Genomic DNA, 21,989 nt, shown 5'->3' on the forward strand with positions numbered 1-21,989 from the left:
ACAGCTCATTCAGAACTTATAAACAGTTTTCGTGCAAGGTCTCCGTTTCCTCTTAAAAAATACACTGAATAATCTTGCGTTGGATTACACTGAGAAAAAACTATGGTTTATTAACCTATTAGAGGTAAATATGGAACACCTATAATAGTCGTAAATAAACTAATGATTCTCGGTCTGTGAACCATACTAAGGTCTCTGTACCTAATTAAGGTACCCCGTACCATAACTAAGGTATATGTGCTATTATTATATGTAGAGGTACTACTATTAGTGGTGTTCCATATTTACCTCTAATAGGTTTATAAGCCATAGTTTTTTCTCAGTGATAGTTATGAAGTATTTTTTTTAAATTTTCCTGAAACTTAGTCGCAATCTGATCTGTTATTTCAGGATAAACATCGTTAACTTTGTTTTATTCGACAAAAAGTTTGACAACTTTGAATGTGCACATACCTCCCATGCGTATTCATGCGTTACTCCTTTTGGGGGTTGCCCGGCGCTCTGCTTGCAGAAAAGACAGCTTTTCTTAGGTATTTCAAAATCTGGTTTTCTATACCAATTTGACAAAATTCGCTCTCATTAAATTATTTGGATTGCATTTTGCAAAAACGAACCAGATGCAGTGCAATGATGCTAAGATTGTGCAACTCCATCCTTTGAAATAAAATTACTGATATCACGGAAAAATATGAAATGTGCATGGTGTTTTTTGTCTTAAATTTAAAGTTTTTAACGAGTTAATGGAAGCTGTCAATTGATAATCAGGTTTTTCTTCTAAGTCAAAAGAAGTTGCACAATCTTAGCAACATTGCAATGCTCCCGGTTCTTTTTTGCAAACTGTACTACTTTTGTCTGATTTTTTTAAGTTTTTCCTCCCGCAGATGGTCAGAAAAGAGTTTTTTTTCCTTCGAATTTGAAGATTGGATCGGCGATCTAGCAACCACGCTGGCAACAGACAATTCATTTCAAACACCTCGTCTCATCCTTTTCTCATTTCCCTGTGTCGCTCCCGCGTTCTTTTCTCCACTTCTTAAACGCGCTACATTGCTGGAATTTATGAACATCCGTGTTACTCCTCAGTTCCCTTTGTAAAATGTCTCTAACCCTTAGCTTATATCTTGCCACAACATTTAAAGTTGAGAGAAACTTATAGAAACATCCTCACATCCGAACAGACTTTGGAACCCGCGTGTATTCTCTACGTTAAAAATAGCTCCCTGTGAGGACGGTAAAAGCAGAATTAAAATCTTTGGTTCCTAATGGAATAGACAGTTCGAGATCATAAAATACCACCTTGGCTCCTGTTCGATTTTTGTGAAAATTGATAACTGCACTGGGAAAAAAACACATTGGATCTAGAGTCTAGACTTTTAAAAACATGGACAAGAAAAAATACTCGTGATTCAATTGAATTTTTTCTTAAATAAAGAACCAAGCCTCTTGAATTCGGCGGATTTCCTTTTGTTTCAAGCAAAAAATCCTATTGAATCAAGAGTATTTTTTCTTGTCATTAAGAGTCTGGACTCTAGATCCAATATGTTTTTTTTCCAGTGTGGTGTTACGTTTTTCCTTGATACGGAAATGTATTTTCTCCGGGAGAGAAAATCAGACTTTCAACTCGAACTGTAATTTTAGGCTCTTCGTAATATTCGTATATGAATTTGATTCATCATTTTGTGTGACGTATCCAGCGCGAACAGCACTTAAAGTCAACACATCAAGACTCTATTCTCCTTAATTCGCGTCGCGGTCGGACCAATATAAAACGCCTTCAATTGCGAATGATACTGTGCAACACTCCGAAGTTGAAATATTTGTATTCTTAGGTTGGAACCTAACTCGTGTGAATTGCTCTACCAAATAAGGCATAATAAATACTGTATATCAAGTTACCTCGCATACGTTAAGCTCATTTTTATCTGACAAAAATGTAAGCCTCACTAGATTAACAAAGAAATAATTATTATCATTATTAACGTAGCCAACGAAAGATGCTGACTTGAAGGAAAACTTGTCGAGCGCATTGGATGGGTATCGGGGGTATTTTAAGACGAGAAACTTGAATTTTTAGTCAAATTTGCAAAACTCCGTACTCCAGGATAGCAGAAGTGGCCCAAAATGCTATCTCGGCTCCTATTTTATCATTTGTATATCTCTGGCTGGTGGATGATACTTTTGCTGTCGCTATACTTGACATCCTCAAGGATGAACACGGAGTTTTCAAACATTTTTTTCGGAGCTCTATTGGCTTGCTGTGCAATCTTGCGTTCAGATTTTTCATCCTCTTTAGTGACCTCGTCACTCAATCTCTCACCTATTCTACTATAGTATCCATTTAGTTCATCAGGTGAAACATCATTTTGGCAATCCTCAAGTTTTTCCTGTCCACTCAATTCATTCATGAAACACCGATTTTTCCTTGGGTTATTTTTAACTTTCCATATTTCTTTTTGATAATATTTTGTTTTTACTATTTCTTATCAGCGTGACGATAGCAAATGTTTGTATCTAACTCCTCGTTGCTCTTGTCACTTGACCAAAGTCTGAAAATTTTGTCCCGTTTTTGGATGTTACGAAGAATACATACAGTGATTCAAGGCTTCAGTAGTTCGTCTCTACCAGCTGGTTTCTTCTTTATACTTGATTTGACAGGGTGTCTAGTCTGTCTAGCATCAGGATTTCCCCGATTCTATCAGGGTTTGAGGTCAATCAGAGTTTAATCCCGATTTCATCAGGTTTTGAAGAAAAATTGGTCGTGAAATCAGGATTTGAGAAAAGTCGGCCGTCCGACCAGATTTTTTATCGAGTTATTTTTGTGAAGTTGAAGTTTATCCGCCAAAAATCAGGATTTGGAACCAGGATTTAGCAGTCAAAAATCAGGATTTCATCAGGACTTCCCCAAATGAAAAAAAAAAAAAAAAAAAAAAAAAAAAAAAAAAAAAAAAAAAAAAAACTAGACACCCTGTTTGAAGCTAATATTCTCATTAATACACTTAAAGAAGAGCCTCCCTAAAAAATGGCCCTTTCGGGAACCGGGGATTTCATTCGTATGTGGCTTAAATGAAACCTTATGATGAGACAAGCCTCCAGTAAAAATTTTAGCTTGAGTATATGTCTTGTTTCCGAGATACAGCGTTGCAAAGTTGGCATATTTGAGCTTTAAAATTCTCATATTTTTATGGATTTTCTTCCAAAAACCAACTTCAAAAATGACTTTACAATACTTACACGAGGTGCACACGATAAATTATAATATAAAAAGTCTCCAGTAAGAATTTTGACTCATGCGTAAGCCTTGTTTTGGCAGTACAACGTTGCTAAGTTTACATTTTTCAGCTTTAAAAAGCTCATTTTTTAAAGTTTCTCATTCACAAACCGCTATTACTGAAGATCGAACTGTATTTTGGGGCATAGAATCAACAATTAGTGATACTCGTAGATGCATAGTATAATTTATAAAAGGATACGATAATACAGTGTTGCAAAGTTTTCAACTTGTATCTGGGAAAATGTCTATTTTGTGTTATTTTATTGAAGACAAGATTGAACAATCGTTGATAAGTGATATTGTGAAACAAAGAAATGTGGAGGACTTTTGTCAATCCTAGGTGAAAATTGGAATTAAAATGGCACTGTTGCCAATTTTATTTAAGTTTCTCTTAACATTCCATTATAAAATAAGTTTAAAATAAGGATACTTCCAATAATTGTCTGATTTTAAAACGTAATCCAAGTGAATTTATGGCATACAATGAATGGCTCAGCATCAGTGTTGCTTTCAAAATCTAAAAAATTCTACCTTGCCTTGGTTGTCAATTTTACTTTTTTTTAGGCAGAATGCAAAAACGAACATAAACTATGGAAACGCTCCAGTTTTTTGAGTACAAATAAATCTTGATACAGACAATACATTCATTGTTCCTTAAAGAATAGAATATCTTCGACTTAAGAATTACAAATGATGAGAAAATTAAATAAAAAAAATAAATTAAATAAATAAATCTATAGAAAAAGAAATTAAAAGAATAAAATACTTAAAATTATTAAAATATTGTTGCATGGATTTGTCAAAAATTATTATTTCGGCATAGCTACTAACTATTTTTTCATTAATAAGTTGTTAAAGTTCCATTTTTGTTGAGGGTTGTCCCCATAGTATTAAGACCTCTGTGTCACAGTGACAGCATTCCGAAGAGAATAGGACCAGGCTATTGTCATGTTTCATACTTGTATTTCAAAATGGATTTAAGCATTCACATTATGATCTCGGCACTGGATGTAAATTCTTGGTAGCATTCGCTGACCCCTCCATTCTGATAAAAAATACATCCATCTCCCAGTGAAATATATCTGGAAAAAAGTTGCATTTTCTCAATACGCAACGGTGCAGTGTCTTGGCAGTGCCAATCATAACAAGCTCGTATATGTATAGAGCATGTTGAAAACATATCTTTGATCCAGATGCCTCAAAATAATTGAGATACTTGGTAAAAGTAAAAAATCGGCAACATGTTGAGGTACTTGCTATATATTTGAAGGCAAGACTATACTCACGTATCAATCGAAAAAAATATTTTCACGGATATTCATAAATAAATATAAAAAAAATCACAAAAGACTAAACAAATTACCAAAAAAAAATTAAACAAAATAAAAAAAAGTAAAAAAATTAAATTAGAAGCATCTTTATTTTAAAATCATTTTATTATTTTTTGTTTGAAAAGAATTATGAATAAACTTGGCAGCAGTATTTTTTCCAAAACCAATCGTTACCTGGGACTGACATCAGCCCTTGATATTTTGCCTTGATACGAGTTAAGATACCCATTGAAGTCGTGTTCAACAAGAAAAAATCATAATCCATACAGAGTTCAAAGTTTTAAGCATGGCAACGCTGTATCACCACCGGTCAAAGAATTCTTCTTCAAATACAAACATTCATCTACAGATGACATAAATGGTTGATTTCCTGCCTCAAATCGTGATTAAATTCTACGAAAGTAGCTTCTTAAACACAGAACTCAAAAATATAGACATTTTTAAAGCTCAAATATATAAACTTTGCAACCCTGTATCATTAAAACTATACTTGCATTTTGAGTTAAATTTTAACAAAAGCCTTAATCTATCATAAAATTGCATCTAAACCCCAAAAGCATATCTTTTAGCGGTCACTAAGTTCGTTTTTAAGTTAAGAAACTTGATAAAATGAACATTTTTTATAGGTTTTTATGTCAACTTTGCAACGTTGTTTTAACAGAATTAGTAGTATTAATGTTTCAATTGAAATATGCATTCGATAATAATACTAACATTTGATAAAATGTCACAAAATATCATAAAACATCCAATTGAATCGTTCTGAGAAAATAAGATACCTGAGAATATGAGAATTTTAAAGCTCAAATATGCCAACTTTGCAACGCTGTATCTCGGAAACTAGACGTATACTCAAGCTAAAATTTTTACTGGAGGCTTACCTCATCATAAGGTTTCATTTAAGCCACAAACGAACGAAATCCCCGGGTTCCCGAAAAGGGGCCAAAAAAGGCCCTTTTTTAGGGAGGCTCTTTTCTATAGCTACGTTTATATCAGTAAGTTTATATGCTCATATTATATCAGTTTATAATAGCATTTTTTATGGTCGGTTAAAATACATATGATAGATAAAATGAGATGTACAAATGTACAACCTTACACTTAAACATTTAAGGTATTAAATAGCCCGCGTTTCGGAGGCCTCATTGCTTCTTCATCAGGGCATAGATAATATCAGTTTATATAAGATATATCGGTTTACATGCAGATTTGAACTTCTCGTCAAAGCTTCACGCATGTAGCCATAAAAAAGTGTTATTGAACACAAGCTGATACCTACAATGAAATTTTGACACGAGAAATCGGACGAATCGATCGGAGAGGAGACCACCGATGGAAGGTTGAATCTCGCATCGCGACACTAGAAAGAGTCATGACGTCACTCAGCGATGCGGAAAACGCCGCATGAGCATTTGAATGTTGCCAAACTTCCTCTCAGGAAACATCAATTTTTGAAGATAGTCATGAATATACTCCCTTGGAATTTTCAGACTCTTTAGACAAAATACCGAGCAAAATCCTCCGAAAAATCGGAGAAGAAATGTTCACGAATTTCCTTGAACATTTGTTGTGTTTCGAAGGGAATTTGGCAACGCCTGATGGCTTATACGGCTTTCTTCCTTTAGACGGAGGTGGCGCAGTGGCGGTGGCGTGATTGCGATATACCGATTGTTATGTCATTTAAACCTATGGTAAAGAAATCGAGACGTTTAAGGTGGTGTTCACTGCGAACACCCTGTTTATCGATCCTTTTCCATAGGTTCAAGTGGCATAACAATCGATATATCGCAATTCACGCCACGCCACTGGATGGGCGTGGGCGCTATCCCGGCAACCGGCAACACAGCCGCGTTTTCCCTGTCATTGTTGATTTTCAAAGCGAAGTGAATAGATGGAAAATTGAATCTTGCCCTTCCCCTTCCCGCGGCGCATCGGCCACCCCTCACCCCCCCCCGTGACCTTCCAACAAAAACGTTTCCAAAACATAAACCACTCGGGAGCGGCGCTGCACGGTTCGCCCTCGTCCTCTGCGTTCATTGTTCACTTATATCTCACTTTATCTTGTGCACAATGGAGCGCCCGTACAAGTACGCTCAGCCGAGGGCAAAATAGCGAGGAGATTCGCGGTTTCGGACGGGGCTGGCGGCGGCGGTGGCGACGAAACGCACGCTGAAGGGCCTCCGAGGCGCCTCGGGAACCCAACCAGGTGCTCGCGTCCACCCACGGAACTCGCTGTTCCCGGCCGAGGGGGAAAATTAATCGCGGCGGGATCCAGGATTTAACCCTGGGAATCGATGTAAATGTCCAAGACCGATATGGCTGAGTAGGGCATTTTGCAGGCGCCTACGCGGATATCCATTTGGAACGATTTCGTCCGATACGCAGAGAGAAAAACTTGGCTGCCCATTCAAGACGCACTGGAAAAAAAAACACATTGGATCTAGAGGCCAGACTCTTTAAAAACAATCGACAAGAAAAAATTCTACTTGTATTCAATCAGATTTAAGCTTAAATCAAGAACCAAGCCTGGTGAATTATTTCCTTTTGATTTAAGCTTAAAGTCTGATTGGAAATCAAGAGTACCTTTTTCTTGTCAATGTTTTCAAGCGTCTGTACTCACGAATCCCAATGTGTTTCTTTATTTACCAGTTGCGGCGTATGCAATTTCATGATTCAGGACCATGATTTTCAGCTATTTTAGAACACATGACAATCCGGTTGCGTTGAGGGTCGTGCTCTTTTGCGTTTACGTGGTGACATCGAGGTAAACTCTACGAAGATGACATTTCAGAGAGATGCTCTAAGTTTAAATTTGGATTCAGCGCATAAAAATCATGCATAGTTTAAAATTCCCGTGTTTAGTGTTACTCTGTGTTACTTTTTTGTGTTAGATCAGCCCAAATCACTTGGTTGCTTAACACAATTTTGTGTTGAGTTAACCCAAAGCGTACCCGGAATAAACAGCCCTAGCGCTAAGCCGTGCCATTTCAGGTAAAATAGCGCCAACAACAGGCAGCAGGGCTCAGCACTCCACTGGCTTTAGTTGGCGTAATTTTACCTAAAGTGTTAGGGCCCAGAGCTAAGTTGTTGTAGGTTACTCCGAGACATCGGGGCATGAAGAAAGTGTCGTGTGGAACCTACGCACCTTGTTTTCTTCCCAGAACTCAAAATTTGTGGCTTGCGAGTAGCTAGCGCATTGGATCATCACAAGCAATCCAGATTCAATCTGGTGGCCGCCGCTTAATTTTCATGGACGTCGCAGAATTTCATCGCGAAGATTCGGTCCTTTCAACCCAAGGATTTTGTCAATTTGACTCAGGGAATCTAACACACAAAGATCAACCACACAATTTTTTTTTTGAAGAATACTAGCTTTTGTGTCATGCACCCAGGATAATATTTTTGGGAGGAAGCGTTTTTTTGTGATCTGATGGACATGGTTGGTGGTATCTTTTTTGCAAGTCTTGACGTATGTGGACATTGCAGCCGGTAGAGGGTGATGTTTGCGCTTTTTCACCGGCACACAGTGGATCGAGTCAATTAGAGAGGCTGGACATGAAATATTTTATTTAAACTGCAAATGTTGATGTTTATTTCGTCACATTTTAACTGTCAAAAGGTACTCTAGGAAGAAATTTTTACGAGGTATAACCAATGGATCACTTTTAGAACCTCTAAATTTTCGTATCAAGGGGTTATAAGCTTTGAAGTTTCCAAATTTTGCCTGACCTCTCCTATTACTTGATCCACTGTACGGCATCGCATGTGTTTATTATATGAATCCGTGCTCGTGCGTGGAGCTATAAGAGAACAGCCGCGCTAGCGTCGACGGTGTACCAATACGCAACAATCTAGGATTAAAGCTCTCCGGAACAGATACTGAAGATTTCAAGTGGGAGGAAAATAAAACAAAAAGCTATTATCTCAAACGCACACGTCACGATCCATCATTATTCTTTGATGTTCATCCCTTCGTCCGAGATAAAATGACGTCAAAGCCCAATCGATCGCCTTGAATTTTAAAATATGTTGCATCTCAGTCAAAACGTCAAGTTACACTAAGTCTCAATTCCACGAGCGTGTTCGTGCTTTTCTTTTGTTTACTTTTTCAAGCTCTTTTTCGTTCCTCAGCATACATTCTTGAACCGGAATTAGGTTATTTTCAAACTCTTAGGCGTCGTCTACAGCACGCGGGACTATTTAAACTCTTCTCTATCTCCTCATAGGAGATTTTCGAGTCCATATATACTCAGGCCAAAACTCTGCATGTATGTTACGACGTCCATCGTGCCATTTTCCAGCGCATGAATTCGTTTTTTCCCCCAACTCAGAAAAAGTGGTTTCCCGAATCGTGGATTATTACGTCCATTTTATGAAAATAAATTGATGAAAAATGAACGAAAATTATGAGGTTCTTATCTAATCACAATGAATTTATCCTGAACTCACAGGCAACACAACAAATATCGATGGTGAAACTACCGGACCACGAACCTCGGTTTGCGACGTTGCAGACTACCTGTCAAACTTTATTTTTTAAATGGAAAACTATAAGTGGAGCACGCTGTTGTTTTGAGCAGCCCTCAAAGTAAAATATTTTCTGAGAGGCAATTTGGCAACATACGAATGCTCATGCGGCATTTTTTCCTTATTAGCACGGCGGTATTCTGCGCAACGCCGAAAGGTGGGGGAGGGAAGCGTTATCTCCGGAAATTGATTTAAAGAACTTCGGAAGAAAAATAGCGTATAAATTTCGCGCGCGGCAACGTTGTGAGTTATCTATAGCTTTGATCATTTTTGGAAGACGAATGAGTACCAATGAATGTTCAATTCGCCACGTTCTTTCCTTCGAAATTAGCTTAAGCATCTACGGTTCTGAAATCGATTCCTGGTGACTAGCTTCAGAACCGCGATATTATTTTACTTTTAAATTATCTATTTGCTTCCCTCGGAGGCGCGCTGCAATGGTTTCGTCTAAATTCGATTTTGAATTTCCGCCCTTTTTTTTTCCCCCACCTTGGTTCTGTCTGAGTCACATTCCTTTTCACTGTGATGATGTCCATATCATCCACAACCGCTGCTCTTTTTTCCGTGAAGGAGACGCCCTAAATTTGTGCACTGGAAAAAAAAAAAAAAAAAAAAAAAAAAACACATTGGATCTAGAGTCCAGACTCTTGAAAACATAGGCAAGCAAAAGTACTCATGATTCAATCAGAATCTAGCTTAAATCAAGAACCAAGCCTCTTCATTTAAGCGGATTTCGTTTTGATTCAAGCAAAAATCCTATTGAATAAAGAGTATTTTCTCTTGTCAACGTTTTCAAACTGGACTCTAGATTCAATGTGTTTCTTTTCCAGTGTGGAATTCATGTAATTTTTGAAGAATTTAGATGGCCTTTTTTGTGTCGTCACTACTGCTCTGACACTGGAAATAGACTTTAAGTATCACAGACACCACACGGTAGCCATCAACAAAATTTACGTTTCACTGGAAATCACTGATGAATTAAAGTGCTCGAATCTTTTTATTGTGTTATTCACCACTTTAAACCTACCAACGAACTTTCACTCCTTGGTTGAAAGTTGAGCATTTCCATTTTTTAATCAAAGTACTGTAAACTTTGAAACCTGTAGCTTCCAAGTTAGATTTCTTACGTCCAAACCTGCGATCAATGGCAAAAAGTTCACCACTCTTGAAAAGTGACGTGTATCGATCAGTTTACATTTTTCTCAAGGATATCGATATACCCGGATTTCTCAAGGATTCATTTCATTTTCATTTCATTTCATTTTCTCGTCAGATTTCTCTCATTACTTGCGAACTCTCCCACCCGCAGCACACTCAGGAATTAAAACTATGGGCAAGTTCATTTGACTGTTTTTCTTTTGTTTCTTTTTTTTTCTTTTTGCGCGCTACTTGACCCCTCAAACCACTCATTTGTCAACTCCGTTTTTCTCGTGAATCTCATAGAACTGGATCTTCCCTATGTAAAATTGTTCACATATATTTTTTACGTACACTGGAAAAAAAAAAAAAAAAAAAAAAAAAAAAAAAAAAAAAAAAAAAAAAAAAAAAAAAAAAAAAAAAAAAACACAGTGGATCTCGAGTCCAGACTCTTGAAACATTGACAAGAAAAAATACTCTGATTCAATCGGATTTTTGCTTGAATCAAAACAAAATCCGCTTAAACTAAGAGGCTTGGCTCTTGATTAAAGCTAGATTCTGATTGAATCAAGAGTACTTTTTCCCGTCGATGTTTTTAAGAGTCTGGACTCTAGATCCAATGTGGTTTTTTTCCAGTGTAATTTTAATTTTTTCCATCACGAATTCTTTTACCACCGCCAGTATTTACTTGACGTTTCCTGTATGTTTAGAGGCCTCCGTCAACAGCCTCGTGTGTTAGCGAATTCCCTTAAAAGTTCCTGGTTTTCCAACAAGGCGAGAAGAATGATCCGCACCGGGGTCATAAAGTGTGAAAGAGTGGTTCTGGCGAGATTTCATCGGTGGGCATTGTCTGGCGGGTGACAAGGCAAAACCGAAAAGGTTGCGCGCGGATAATGCCCGGACGAGAATAATGGTAATACGCTGGCTTCAACGCCATCGCACAGGGTGAGCGATGAATAAGAAAATATTATCATCTTCATCATTTATTGAAAATCTGCAAAGCTTCGCTGTCCATGCAGAAAGCTATCGCAGCCCCTCCCCCGCCACCTGCAACTTTTGAATGTTATCCCTTGCTTCGTTCTGGTGATCCCGTTCAAAAGTTGCATTGAAGCTGCTAAACTTGGAATAAAAATTCCATGCAGGAGCTCTACTGCCTTGCTAAGGAAGAACGCAGTGTGTAAAATTGAACGTTCCCGAATTTCCTTTCGAAAAAGACTCGATTTTGGAAAGAATTATGAATATTTGTCGTTGAAATTTTTAGAATTCTTAGATCAAATTACGAACAAAATCCTCTGTGAAATTAGAGGAGAAATATTCATTGGCGGGTTGGTGGATTTTACCATATCATGATCCGAAGCAGATCAGTTTGAATATGTGTAACAATTTAATCGAGACGTGTAAAAACCATGCATGTTCTTTTTTCCATTTTTATTTATTTGTTTCAACAGTTATTTTCTGGATTAAGTACCCTCCTCAAAACTCGTTTTTGGTTTACCGTAATCCAAAAACTAGCCTTCACACCACTTTCAATATTGCATTTTTTGAAAAGCATTTTTCACACACGAACACTAAAAATGGTTAATAGCAGTTACCACACGGTATCATTCAATTGATCATCAATTTTTTGCATGCATTTTGAGCATCTGCTTTTTGAGAATTGGTCGTTAATCGTAAAAACATATAGACCAGCAATGCCTTCAGTGCCGAGGCTTGAATGATCGGTTATCGATATTTCCCCATGTGAAGCTGTGCGTGGTGAAGAATCAATTTTTAAGGTGTTCGTTGCGAACACCCTGTTTATCGATCCTTTTCCATAGATTTAAATGGAAGATAAATCGACGTATCGCGAAGCACGCCTCGCCATTGAATGCTTTTATACTTGTTAAGGAGCCTAATTGTTCATAATAAAGCACTAATAATTGGCATAATATCGCTTAGATCATGTATAGTTTACTAGCAGTCGCCTGCATGCCCTACTACGTACAATAACTCGCAACGTGTGGCAAGTCGCGGGAGAAAAACGAAACAAAACAACATTAACATTCATACGTGATAAGAATCACTTTTACATAGGTTATTACCCGAAGATTTACGGCAATCAATAATTCAAGGGTGAATATTTGCGTAGCAATTACTTGCATACAGGCGGAAGTTTATTGCGATCAAGGAGTACACGGTCTCCACCAATCAAACTCGCAAACTGGGAAAGTCACGGCCGGAAGCCCTGCAAGTCTTGAGGGCCCCATCATTATAGCGCTGTCAGCCCATGACACGTTTTTGTCATGTCGTGCAGGAATATGTAATTCTATCCATATTACAGTTCGAAACATGGATAAAATTCAAAACGCCTTCAATTTTTTGTATATGCAGTAGGGACATCCAATGTGTACGAATAGTTGTATCAAGGCGCTGAAGTAAACTGCATGTTGCGACCGAGAGATTCTGGAAACACCTCTTGCTTGGCCTCTGTCTATGTCTTGGATAGCCTAAGTCCTCAATCTTAAATGGACTGCATTTTGCAATTCGGAACTATAAATCCTGGCTCTTCTTGAAAAACACTTATGAGCATAGGGAAACTAATGGCACGTACGTTGTTTTTAAACCGGGCCAGAATTTATAGTTCCAAATTGCACAATGTAGTCCAAATGGACTAGTGTCTTTCTTGTATCTCAATGACTACAACAGCAAGCATATAGACTTTAAAAACGGAAGAGTTCGGCTGATACGGTCAGATCAAGATCACGACTTTTCGCAAATGTAACTAATGCGGGATAAGTTATTTCCTGTATATTGCAAATGTTCAAAAAAGTGGTTGGCATTTTATATTAATAAACTGTAAAGCTTTAATAGTACAATATTGACTGTGATGTTTACAGCAAAAACGCGTATTTCTGTATGTGATGCTGCATATGATTGGCTCATGATTTATTTTTAAATGTTGAATTACTGTACATTACAGCTTGTTAAACAAGCTAACTGTATTATAAAAGCTAATTATCGAATGAATGAGGAATGCATTGAGGCATGCATCACAGGAAAAAAAACACATTGGATATTTAGTCCTGACTCTTAAAAAAACATCGACAAAAAAAAAAATACTCTTGATTCAATCAGATGTAAGCTTAAATCAAGAACCAAGCCTCTTAATTTGAGCGGATTTCCTTTTGATTTAAGCTTAAATCTGATTGAATCAAGAGTCCTTTTTCTTGTCAATGTTTTCAAGAGTCTGGACTCTAGATCCAATGTGTTTTTTTCCCCAGTGATCAAGGAATGCTCCAATCGCTTGCAGTGCAACGGATGGGTGCTCGCGCCTCATTTGTGGCGAGGCGTGAATGATCGACAATCGATATTTCCCTATTTTAAGCTATGCCAAAGAGTCGATTAGTAAAGTGTTCGTTGCGAATATCCTGTTTATCGATCCTTTTCCATAGGTTCAAATGACAAATCAATCGATACATCGCAAAGCATGCCACGCCACTGGTGCTACTTGATGTGTTTTCCGGAAGCGCAATGAACCCGCGTCAGTAAACGTAAGTTGCCCAGCTCGGCAACTTAGGACCGGAGTTTCGGCGACTGACAGCGTGGGCGGAGCCATAATTTTCGCCGCTCGTCGTTATTTACATTCAAATAATGTAATTTATGCACAGGGCAGTTGTTTCTACGGCAAACGGCCATTATTTCGTTCGTGCCGTGATTTAATTGAATCCGTTCCTTCGGCGCTATCGGTCTTCAAACCCGCAGTCCCATCTTGCGCTTCATCAGCCCCTCAATAGATATTTCACATTTCTGATAAATCTATGTACTTCACTCGGAAATCCGTCCACAAAATACTTCACATTCAGCAAAATTTGTTGTTTGAAAAAATGTCAATGAACCGCGCAGAAATGCGGCCACTTGACAAGGTCCGAACTACGAATAATCATCATAGCGTTTTTCGCCTCTAAATTTTATGTAGAAAACGATTCGTACAACGGGGAGTTCTGAAATCAACCTTTGAACGAGATATCAACCAAAATTGTTAACAACTATCGAATCGTACAAATGTCAATTGTTTCTTTGCCATGTAACCAATGTTGATTTTATGCACTCATATCCCCTATAGGAGGTGATTTTCACACCTTCCGTTGTGTAATGTGTTTTCCTCGTGCGATTTTAAGGTGGACAAATTCACCAAAGGCTGTAATTCATACCTTGTCTAGATGTCTATTCGTGGTTTCACACTCCCAAACAAACTTTCCAAATTACGGAGGAATGATTTGATTTAGGTTCAAACGTTTATTGAAGCAGAAAAAGAGGATGCTTTCAATTTGAAGTGGATCAAAAATAATGATCAGGACATTCGAATTGTGTTAAATTCATCCCTAACTTCACAGCCTACCTATGAGGCAGCGCTCCGCTCTTTTGAACTTCCATTTCTAGTACACCCTGGCATCGCCATGATTCAAAACTTGACAATTAAAAGGCACCCCAGTTTCACAACCCCTCGCAAAACTTTAAATGACCTTCGTCATCAGTTGCAGTTTTCTAATTAAAACGGTCATCATAAATATGTATACTCGTATGCATCGCTTCATAGCGCTTTCTGCCGCTTTACGACGCGCACATCGAAAAAACAGTATCATAATCCCAACTATACTCCTGGCTAACTTTTTTTTGAATCCCTCAATTTGAAGACTTTTTTCGGAATCTCTCAATTTGAAATGATTTGTCTGGGTTCAAGTTTTTTCCACATAGCCATGCTTCACCTAATACTATCATATCTATTCTTTTAATCCATGCTTGTGAGACTTTAATAAATTGAACGGAGTTACACTTTATGCTCCAAGTCAGTAACCGACTTGATTTCTAGTGTATTGGTACCACCATACCTACTTGATCTTGCCATTAATTTTCTTCACGATCTGTCATTCTTTAATGTTAACTTATATGTGCATATTAAAAAGGAAATGAATAGTTTTTTTAAAAATGTTCGGAAAAATCCTGTATCTTCTTAACGTCGAAGTATGTCTTTTCTAGCGCATCGTATATTGTTTGTGGTAGCCTCGAGTTTTTTATTTGGCTCAAACCAGCCGCACTAGACTTTATTTTGCTTAAATCTTTCATCGTAAATAGACTTCTTCAGTATTATGACTCGATTTGTTAGTTGACTCCAATGTAATCACTTACCCCCACATCTTGGAGCAATTGGCTCGTAAATAGCGAGAGGAGGCATCGTTGCTTTCACTCCTCGCTACTATTTCTTCATTTGCTCGGTGGGTTGAAACAGTTAGAAGGAGATGAAAGAGTTCCTATAGATCTACCACAGCATCAAGGAGGAAGTCGGATTGAATTTTGAATCAGCCCGCCATTGTTGAGACAAAAGAATAGGGCGCCTTTACGGTAAGTGTAATTGCTGGTATTAAGGGTCTCAGGGTGCAATTTGTATCTGCGATTCACTGCGACATCTTGGCTGCCCTTTCCCCTATCTGAGAGACTCAAGCGGGTTCATTAATGTAAGTGTGTTTTTGAGCGTTCCGTGCCCTGTTCATTAGATGCAGTACAACGTTGCCAGTTTCTCATTCGATCAACGCAATGAGGTAGTAACTCCTGATAGCATGTGTCAATAGAACCAAAGCCAGGAAAACAAAAAAAAAAAGAAAGAATATTTATAGTTTTGTGTAACGCAATACTCTCTGTGTCAAGTCAAAGTTTTCCCCCTTCAACTGTGTGTAGGAGTTCAGAGCAAGAAAATAATTTACAAACAGAAGCCTTCCCGCGATATTTGGAATTATTATCGCCAGATAGAAACACATTTGGGGTCAAAGGAGTGTGAAAATGGCAGGGTTTCAATTATCTCCTTTGCCGGGCGGAGCACAGTGAGAGTGACAAAACTACCACGCGCAAACTAATCGTGCTCTGAAGCTGCTCACATTGTCATCAGTGGCGTGGCGTGAATGATCGATTATCGATATTTTCCCATCTGGAGCTATGGTAAAGAATTAATTGTTAAGGTGTGCGTTGCGAACATTCTGTTCATCGACCCTTCTCCAAAAGCTTAAGTGACAGATCAATCGATATATCGCAAGCACGCCACGCGCCACTGATTGCCATTACGATTTTTGAAGGCGAAATCGACATAATAATGAGAGGCACGTAATAATGAGAGGCACGTAATAATGAGAGGCACGTAATTAAGGGAGGGATCAACGCGTGCTCCTAACCCGACGGAGCAAAATGACATAACTGCTGCGCGCAGCTGTTCGTGCAGATCCTCAGCTGCGTGCTTTAGATTTTATTAAAATATTAAATATTCTAAAAGACGGGGAAAAAGTATACCGAAACACGCAACAAATTAGCTTCTCTCACTCTGTACCTCATTTTGCTGTTTTTATGCTAACCCCACACTCTAACAGGTACTCCCACTGGTTTTAAACATATTTTAACATTTTTTCAAATTTTGACTACATCCCTAGTGTCTTAGTTCGTTTTGTCTCTTGTTCTATTCCTCTCCATCATGCACTGTGACAAGTCGTTACTCTAATTAACTTGTTTAGCTGTGTTTTGTGTTTGTAGCTGCTTGCTGAAGATGGGCTAAGCCCGAAATGCATCCAAGCTAATAAACTATTCTTCAACAACCATATTTTGCGTGTTTCGGTATACTTTTTCCTCATCTTTATCATAACAGCACTTTTTTTTCAACGCCAATGTCCGAGACGTCTTGACCCTACGAGAAGGAGTCATCCTCAGGTAAAACTCAGAGGCAGCTTATGATACAGGGTGGGCGAAAAGTCCTCGACCTCCGCCCCTCTAATTTTTAAAGCATGTCCGTATCAAAACGAAATTTGGAGGGTACCTACTTCTAGGTCAACAGGAGCAAAGGTCAAAAAAAAAAAAAAAAAAATCATAAGTCCGGTCCAGAAAGCTGTTTATGAATCTGCCCCTTCTCAATTGGATCATTCCAACTCACACTTTCGTTATTGGTTCTGTCATGGACTGAGGAGCATTTCTAAGCTCCGCGAGGAATTTTGAGGTTTTCCAATCGCCGGTTAATGAAATGATGGTTGAATTTCAGAACTTTGTCGATCTATTATTAGGATTTGATCTCCATCAATTAAAATTAGGGAAATGAAAGCCAGCGATGCGCTCATGTCAATACGACGTTTTACATGCTAATCAGCTCGGTGCAAGTCTGTCAATCCTCCTTTTGATGCTCCCTCTAGAGAGTTTGATTGAAATGAAAGTTACAACGATGTGTCGATGCACCAAGAAGAATAAATTCGCAAGGCGCGAGTTTACCGCCTCCAAGTCAAGATTGAAACTGACGGGCTCCATCGTGGGAATTTTTCCTTTAGTAAGGCGTGAAGCTTTACTTTTTCCTCGCGTGGAATTGAAGTGTAAACAACAAGTACCGTATGGATTGTTTAATACGTGCGTTTAAATTTGTAAAATCTGTAAGCGCGATGTATTTGCTTTGCTCAAAATTTAAATCGCCCGTTTAATCTCATTCAAAATCCACACACAGCAGAAAACGTACTATGCGGAACGCGGTCACGTATCCCGATCTGAAACTCTCATCTTCCAATAAACGTCTTTTTTGTAACCCTTCTGACGTCAACTAAACATGATAACTTGAAGACGGTCGTGGCCAGCCGCAGATTCCCGCAATGTTATCAACATTTCTAATTTGTTTAATGTTCTTAATGGCCAAAGTCGGCAGAGTCCAAAATGGACATCGGCCAAATTCCCACCAACCCAAACCTGACACTGGAAAAAGAAAAAACACATTGTATCTAGAGTCAAGACTTTTGAAAACATTGACAAGAAGAAGGACTCTTGATTCAATCGGATTTTTGCTTGAATCAAAACGAAATCCGCTTAAATTAAGAGGCTTGGTTCTTGATTTAAGCTAGATTCTGATTGAATCAAGAGTAATTTTTCTTGTCGATGTTCTTAAGAGTCTGGATTTTAGATCCAATGTGTTTTTTCCAGTGGACAATATCATGATCATATATCTCGGAATAATTTGTTTAATATTCTTCAAGAACTTAATATGTTGAAAATATGTTTTCACCTCTCCGTTTTTTAGGGCAGGTACATACTCAAGTCGACAGAGTCCAAAATGGACATCGGCCAAATTCCCACCAACCCAATCCTGACAATATCATGATCATATCCCGGAATAATTATTATTATATTCTTCAAGAACCTAATGCATCGGAAATATGTTTTCACCTCTCCGTTTTTTAGGGCAGGTTCGTGGATTTGGGGGGGGGGGTGATTCGGAGGGGAGGCTAATTCTAGTGGAGATGAGGAAATACATTTTTAGCTCATGTTTATCATATTTCTGCCCTGAAGCTCTATTACACATTCTTCTATTGGATCCTGTTGGTTAGTTAGAAGTTACACAAAATCTATACTCAAAAGGTAAATTTCCACGTTTAACACGAATAGTCCAGGTTGCCCTAGTAAGTACCCGATTTGACGTCATCCACCGCGGTAGAGCGTACCGTGGTCTCTTCTATATTCCGTTCAAAAATCATTAACTGATCCCACACAGGAATGCCAGTACCTCTCCAGATTTTTTGGAAAATTGATTTTCATAGGTTATGCCTCACGTACATTACGAATGAAATCAACATGAACGAGCGACTGTAATATCCATTGTTCCAGTGCAAAGTATCGTGTGAAGACTATTAGCCCTTGCTTCAAAATGGGAACTGGGCCATGTCCATTCCTTGTTTTAAGGACGTCAACGTACTGAAAATAAGTTTCCATCTGAATTCACACGTAACCTATAAGTTCACGGATGAATTTTTCAAGGATTTCAGCCAGTCTGAAGGTTTATTGAATCCCTGATAATCAGAAGTAAGTGTCTCTACTCCGAGTAAGTGTGAAAGTCGGGGAACTTTACCTTCACCATTCTGTACATCCGGTGCTCCAGGAAATGCACGCAATTTGAATGAAATGGAAAGACTAGTTAAGACACGGACGAGCATCGAGTGTGAATTGCAATATAAATTCTGCCGTGATAGCGAAGAGAGCAGTAAGTGCAAAAATCAAGTTTTGAGAAAACGGGCTCAGGAAGCATCAGACCGGGAAATTTTATCGAAGGAAGCCTCCGTTCTCTCTCAAAGTATCACTAATCCTCCGAAAGACTCCTAGAAATCGTTTGGATGATTAAAAATCGACTGATTTTATTTCCATTACATAAAAAGTGTATTTTTCATTTTCATGCCAGGTTATTGTTAGGCGAGACAGCCGAAGGTACTATCTACTGTATGTTTTCGTGATCGTGTTTTGAACATACATGCAACAAACAAATTTTCAGGTTATAGAAATTGGCAGAAGTGGGCGGCACACTGGAAAAAAAAACACATTGGATCTAGAGTCCAGACTCGTAAAAACATCGACAAGAAAAAGGACTCTTGATTCAATCAGAATCTAGCTTAAATCAAGAACCAAGCCTCTTAATTTAAGCGGATTTCGTTTTGATTCAAGCAAAAATCCGATTGAATCAAGAGTATTTTTTCTTGTCAATGTTTTCAAGAGTCTGGGCTCTAGATCCAATGTGCTTTTTTTTCCAGTGCACTTTACTTGAATGCACTGTTCTCATTGGCTCTCTAGAGGAATATTGTCTCTTACTGCTGTCTTGCCTGAAACTACGTCATTTCTTGCGCACTTATGACTTTCTCATATGTCTCCTTTTCATGAAAATAAGATGGGTTTTGTTGTTATATCTATTTCAGTGATTTCATCTAAAAGAGTCTACACGAATTTTGAAGGAAACTCGATTTCCAAAATTTGACCCTCACTGCTCTCTTCGCTATCACGGCAGGACTGTTCGCACGCTGACCGTTTTTGCAGGTCGTATAAGCAACTCCAAGTTGTAAGTACGTATGGATCGAGTTTAATAGAAACGCAACAAGTCGCATCTAGCTCAAACCGAGTCAAAGAGGTTCGAAGTTTTATCGCTTCAGAAGACACAGTTTTGAAATGTAAAGTCGTAACAACTATTTCAACGATCAAAATTTCTTTTCTCGACTTTGAATATCTGAAAGAAGATAACGAAATACTAGTTGAATTTAAAACTATGTCCAACTTCTGTTTTTCCAAAATGCAACTTGGTGCATCTTTGTTAAACTATCAGTCCATATGTAACTGGTTTGCTGAAGCATACGTATACGCATTTTATGCTGAGACATATGGACCTTCTTTGGAACTCTACATCGTGCGTTTTAGGTGTATGTAACACCAAAGGTGAAGAACTCAATTTATGTACTTACTGTCATTGAATAATTCTGCGTTTCGCCGAAAAATTTCGTGTGTTTTTAAAAAAACGGACGCACTGAAAGAACCATTTAAAACTTCATGACGCCTCCGGTTTTATAGAACTAACTTGCTTTCAAGACATTGTTCACACTTCAAATCACAACAATTAATAATTATTACGATTTACCGAATTTAGTTATCATTTGATAACCCACTTTTCACTCAGTCTTAATGTATCAAAATATGAACTTATGGTTATATATTTCCAATAGAAATTGTATTTATTTGTTCATTCTCTTCATTGTTCTTCAATGTTTTCTTTAGTAGTAGACCATTGCTCAAAATTACAAAGCAACCACCTGCTTCTGTTATATATACGTAACCTATAACCTCTCTACAGGGTGATCCAAAAGTCCCTTCCACCCCCTCTAACTTTTTACCTAATTGAGGTAAAGATTTGAAACTTGGGGGATATTCCTAGGTCAAAGGGAGCTACTTTTTGGCCCCCCTAAAATTTTCAGGGGGCCCCCCTTGGGGGGCAACGGCCCCCAACTTTTAATTTTCAAATGGGAAGACCCCCTTTGTGATAGCTCGTTCGAAAGAGCATAAAAAAAGAAAACTTTTCGCGCAAACCCGAAGTCAATAACTCAAACCGTTTCAAAATGGCGGCCGGTTAAAGTTCAAAATGGCCGAAAATTCACACCAGGTTATTTGTCGATGGATTTGCGCGAAAATCGGTATGTAGGAGTATTTTGACACGAGAAAAACGAATTTGACGTTAGATTTTCAAAAAAACCGAAATTTCCAAAATGGCCGCCGGTTAAAGTTTAAAATGGCCGAAAATTGTCACCTCGGTTTTTTGCTGATGGATTTGCCTTAAACTTGGAATTTGAGAGTATTTTGGCATAAGATAAACAAATTTGAACTTAGATTTCAAAAAAATCAATTTTTTGTCATTTTGAACTTTAACCGGCGGCCATTTTGGAAATTTCGGTTTTTTTGAAAATCTAACGTCAAATTCGTTTTTCTCGTGTCAAAATACCCCTACATACCGATTTTCGCGCAAATCCATCGACAAATAACCGGTGTGAATTTTCGGCCATTTTGAACTTTAACCGGCCGCCATTTTGAAACGGTTTGAGTTATTGACTTCGGGTTTGCGCGAAAAGTTTTCTTTTTTTATGCTCTTTCGAACGAGCTATCACAAAGGGGGTCTTCCCATTTGAAAATTAAAAGTTGGGGGCCGTTGCCCCCCCAAGGGGGGCCCCCCTGAAAATTTTAGGGGGGCCAAAAAGTAGCTCCCTTTGACCTAGGAATATCCCCCAAGTTTCAAATCTTTACCTCAATTAGGTAAAAAGTTAGAGGGGGTGGAAGGGACTTTTGGATCACCCTGTATAACCTTTCACACAGCATTGAATGTTATTTAAACTGTAAAACAGCTTGAAATATCAATAACTTATAATATTTCTAATGGCATA

General features: G+C 38.2%; 1 protein-coding gene across 3 annotated transcripts in view; it reads right to left on the reverse strand.

The window, feature by feature from the left end:
- 5-HT2B (5-hydroxytryptamine receptor 2B) overlaps positions 1-21,989 on the reverse strand; it is a 362,394-nt gene that overhangs the window by 338,645 nt on the left and 1,760 nt on the right. The window contains exon 1 of one of the 3 annotated variants that reach the window (XM_072302249.1): positions 20,526-20,897. The exons of the other annotated variants lie outside the window; for them this stretch is intronic. The gene's annotated coding sequence lies outside the window, so the exon portion shown is untranslated. Of the gene's footprint in view, positions 1-20,525; positions 20,898-21,989 lie in introns of those variants that run through there. 3 annotated transcript variants of the gene reach the window in all.

Source organism: Bemisia tabaci, chromosome 7 (genome assembly GCF_918797505.1).
Source record: "Bemisia tabaci chromosome 7, PGI_BMITA_v3".
Taxonomy (NCBI): domain Eukaryota; kingdom Metazoa; phylum Arthropoda; class Insecta; order Hemiptera; family Aleyrodidae; genus Bemisia; species Bemisia tabaci.